We start from the raw sequence: 5,000 nt of genomic DNA on the forward strand, positions 1-5,000 counted from the left end.
GAAAGATCATTCCTAAAAGAAATCTGGTTCGTATATACCACTACCCCCAAAAGGGGGAAGGTAAAGAAACTTCTTGCTACAAGAAATCTCCATACTTTTCTAACTTTTCTAACGTTGTCAATTGAAAATGACATCGGCTAGTGAGCAAACGAGCTTCGGAATTGGATCAAAGCCAAGAACCGAGGTCTTGAGTGTCCGGATCAGACTAAGAAGAAAGGTAAGGTGTTCGCGATTTCGAAAAAGTAGCATGTGCTCCGGCTGGCTCGCGTGTCTTTGAGAAGGGCTCTTCCTAAGTAGGAAATTTGGACTGAAAGGCATCCCGCTATCAGGTGCAAAACAAATCCATCTTTCTTTAGTAGATACGGGGATGGCTTCCTTGTTTCCGTACATAGTGGTTCGGATAAGGACCTTGACACTTTAAAGAGCTCGCTTTAATGACTTCTTTTCCAGCGCCCTAGCCAAGCTGAAACTCGAACGGACTCAATCTACGCGGGAGCAAGAGCACCTATGCTATCGCCGGACATTCTTCTTTGTTTTATGCCATGGTCAGTATAATTTTTTTTATAGTCCATCATCGGTGCAGGCACAGAAAGAAGCAATTCTGGAGAACCAGAATCAATATATCCCAGTTCTCAATAGCCAATAGAATAGGATTTTCTTTTGAAGTGACATTGCCCGAAGCCATATTTCCTTTCACACTAGGCACACTAAGTATACTAGACAAACGATGGCACCAAAGCTTAGCCTTTCCCGCCCGGGTCTATCGCTCTGTTTATTAAATGCCAGCTATTAACCTAGCCCCACCAACTGAAGAAACGATGCGCGTACCAAAGGAGGAAGTCAGTTCGCTAAGGGGCATAGTCAATCTATCTTCCCTAGCATTTTATCACATCAGCAACAGCTCGCCTTCTTTCCACACTGCTGCACCCTGTGGTAGGACGTGCCCTGTAAGAAGGAAAGTTAGAAAGGTAACCGCTTTCGTAGCAGCTCTTACCCTATCTGCTCTTGGTCTTCTAACCGGTGTATTTCCTCATCATAAGAGTTCTCAGGGCTAGGGCTGTCATCCCGGTGGCCTATCTGTTGGAAAAATCTGAGCTGTGAACGTAGGAACTATTGGCAATAAGCGTTGGTAGAGTTCTTGTTTCCGGTGTAGATGTTATCAACTCGGTAAGGCGAAGAGCAAGGCCAAATCCCGGGCAGCTGTAAAAGATTAGTGTTCGGAATGTAGCCAATGGGCAAGTTTTTTTTATAGATAGTGGGCAAAGCACCCACTCATATTAGTACTACCGGAAAACAAATCAGTCTCGGAGGTTCAATAGAATTCCCTTCTTCGGGTGGCAAGCCAGGAGCATACTTTCTCTAAATCAAATGGTTATTTGATATTTCAAAGTTCAAAGCTAAGTGCTCACCAAGCCTTAGGAGAAAAATGGATCTTTGCATCTAGGGTTATGGCTTTTGCTTTAATAAGTGAGATCTCACTCGTGCCTCTTTTCTTCCCCTCGGGATTGATGTCCTAAATGCCTTTTCCTTTATTAGGTTTCTTTTTTTTTGTTCGGATTAGCCAATCAAATCAAGCTATAGAACTTCCTGAACCAGATAGTGTGACGGCGTAACTTCTTGCTATCTATCAATTCCCAGAGTTTAGTTCAAAAGGGTGATCTAGGATTTGCTATTTCCTCTAAAGCTAGAACAGCGGAGAACTATTCCAACTACCCTGCTGCTAAAATCCTTCTTTCCTCGATTCCTATGAGGGCCAGATAGACTTTTATCTGTATTTTCATCGAGGTGAGGGATAGCTCGACAACAGCCCAAGTTATGCTTTCAAAAAGAATGGAATTGAGTTCTCCCTTTACAGCTCCCATGAATAGAAAAGGAGGCTTGTGCCACTAAGACTAAGGAAGAGAAGGGGTTGCCGCTTATTCTTGTGACGGGACAAATGCCCAATTAATTAAATCAAAGTCAAGCTGAAACCTCTAAAGCCAGGGAAAGAAATTCCTTCTGTAGTATAGCTGGAGGAAAGCAATCCAAATCAAATCAGTACTGTAGCAGTCCGCTTTCAAGCTGTTGGTTAGCTATTATACAATTTTTATAAGCTATGCTTATTAAAGAAGTTTCCTTAATAGTTTGACGATACAGGGACAGAGACTTTTAGGGATTATTTCAATCTTCCCTTAATTAAGGGATTTAGATAACATCCGGTCGGGAAAGAGCCACTACTTGGTTCAATAATGAATTGAAGGAAAATTATATCCCTCTTCGACATCAGATTCTTATCCTCTTTTCCGGGGGAAATGATGTCTTATTCTCTACGGCCCAAGGAAAAAAGTGGTCTGCTTTATTTTTTCTTATTTCAGCAAGGGGTGTCGCTTTCGTTTTCAATAAGGACGTTTAGTAGGAGGTACTTGCCCTTAGAACCATAAAAGAACCATAAACATTTGCGAATCCGGCCCTCTTTCGTTCGTCGTGATTGCTTTGATTGCTCTGAAAACACCCCCTCTCACTCAGGGGTAGCGATCAGATCTTCCTGCTTCAGCGGGCGATTCTTACCAACATTCCACTTTGAATGCTGTTTTCTTTCGCTTTGTTTTGGCTTCCATCCCTGAGCTTTAGCCCTTGCTTTCTTACGAAGAAGAGGCTTTCTCAGATCATATGGGGGAATAAGACTCAACAACCGGTCGTTCAAGTTCAAGAAGCAAACCTAGAAAAAGGGAAAAGTAAAAGACTTGGAGAAATAAATAAACTTTGAATTTTGGCCAAAACAAAGAAAAAGATTTCGTGGGGGTGGCGCTGGAGTCAGATCAATCCGACGCGGGATCTATAGGCTCCGAATATCCAGTTTAGGATCCCCTTCTATAAGGGGACTGGAACGGGCGAAGCCATTGGATTGATTAGCCCAATTGGGCGAACAGGAATGTGGTCGTCTAGATCGTACCTGCGGAAAGATTAGGTGGACCCCTATACATTCATTGATTATACCGAAACCAATAGAGCGTTACAAGGAATTTTTGGCCTAATGATAATGACAAGAGTTTCAAGTATGGGTGAAACCATAGGTGAAAGATAGCCTACACAAGCTAGGCCTAACACAAGGCCCCATATAGATTCAGCTTAGGGGTTTATGAGAGATTGATTGATGGACCTAAGCTAAACTTATATATAAGATTGAACCTAAACCAAAGCCTATAGACTGAATTAGGAGAGCAGAGGCAAGACCAGGAAAGCAAGCTATATCGAAGCCCAATGCCAAGCAAAGCCCTAGACTACAAGTTAAGAAATTGGGTGAAACTAAGCCCAACATAGGTTGTCCACCAAAAAGGTGAAGTTCCCGTGATTGAAGGTTTATGGATATCCTCCCCTAAGACGAGAGGGTTGGGCTTAGAACAAGACCCATCGGTGGATAAGATCACATCTTCATAACAAAAGGTGTACACGTTCGGCCTAACTCAAGGTAATGGGCCAAACCTAACGAGTCCAAACAAATTGGATCTTATTGTATGACAAAACCACAGATTGGGCTTAATATTCAAGGCCCAGAAAAGATGGGTTGAATCCAGAAAGCCTTACCGCTCTTATTCCGCAGCCTTTAGCACATAGCAGTCGACGCAGAAGAGAGCAGCCCTACAAAATAGTAAAACTTCCTTCCTGTGATGTTAGTATTCGTATTACATACACTGATGTAAGTGGAATCAATCACCTAAATGACATGATGAAACTGCCAGTGAGATTAGGAGCTTCCTGAGAAGAGTAAGTTTCATCATCCAATTCGCGCTCGCTCTAAAAAATAGATAACCTATGCGAAATCATTTATAAAATGGGTATATCAACCCAGGATAAAATCAATTCTAGTTTATAAATGCTTTGAATCAATATTCATTGGAGGTTATCATGGTGTATACACTTGGTAGTGTCGTAAATAGTGTACAATCAGAGTTTCCTGCTGTTCGCCTATCTACTCTGGTTGAGCATCTTGATTCCCTCATTAGAACGCATGCTCGTTTTCCGAACGATCGCTGCCCACTCTGCAACGAGACCTCAAGGTGCCAGCTGCATCGTAACACAAGTCCTCCCACCAGGCCACAATTCATTCGACGGTCTGAACTCTTGACACCATACCCTTTGGTTTGGCATCAATGTTTTCTCAATGAGCTAGAACATCCGAATGCCAAGTTCCAATCAGCCAGCATCATTCCTGTTCCGCTTTAGCTTATCAAGCTCTGCACTGACACCACGCCCTCGGTATAAACATTTTCCGAGGTGATGGCAACTCGGTATGCGGAAGGATCATCACATCCAATAACTAATACCTTTCGTTGCCTGACAGTGAAGGTCTGTTCTGTTGTTGAAGCGTGAGGGAACGTCGAAGCTCGAGGCAAGTTGTGCCATGGAAATCAAGATTTCCTTGCTCGTCTTTTCCAGCCAGTTCGGTTTGCCTACTTCAATAAGTTACCAGAAGGGCTTCTCCCAACTCAACGTTAGCAAGGAAGTTCCAATTTACTTAGTAATGACGTCTGGAGGAATTGATTTGAGCTTTCAGCTAGCTTGACCCTCTTTATAAAGCGGAGTGAGAGTCATCATCCTATGAAGCATCAAAAGAAGTCAAAGGCAGAAGAATAAACATAGACTGAATACGCTGAAATAGAAGCATAAGCGTAAGAGGAGAAGTAGGACTGTCTTTCCAGATCCACCGAGATGAGATATGCCTTGCCTGCAGGCGAGATTGAAATCTTAATGCAATAACCAAACACAAGTAAGTAGTTCGTCAGCCATTAATCAAAAATACGTTATTCTATTTTCATGTTTCGAATTGCCTGATCGCCCGATCGTGATGAACCTTTGGGCATCGGGTAATCCTAATAACAGCATAGTCATGCCATAATAGAATCGCGGAAAGCCTGAAATAGTTTGTCATTTGTCAAAGGTACGTAGTTGCTCGAACAAAGTGAGAGGCCCTTGATTCACTCACAATTCTTGGAAGAAGTGGCCCAGCCCCAAATCCCATT

The 5,000-nt window shown here is 42.8% G+C and overlaps 1 pseudogene; it reads right to left on the minus strand.

The window, feature by feature from the left end:
- Positions 1-1,462, minus strand: part of LOC127251514 (cytochrome c oxidase subunit 3-like) — a 4,763-nt pseudogene extending 3,301 nt beyond the window's left edge.
- Between the last annotated feature and the right edge of the window lie 3,538 nt (positions 1,463-5,000).

The sequence above is a fragment of the Andrographis paniculata genome, unplaced genomic scaffold (genome assembly GCF_009805555.1).
Source record: "Andrographis paniculata isolate CXL003 unplaced genomic scaffold, ASM980555v1 Contig126END, whole genome shotgun sequence".
Taxonomy (NCBI): Eukaryota; Viridiplantae; Streptophyta; class Magnoliopsida; order Lamiales; family Acanthaceae; genus Andrographis; species Andrographis paniculata.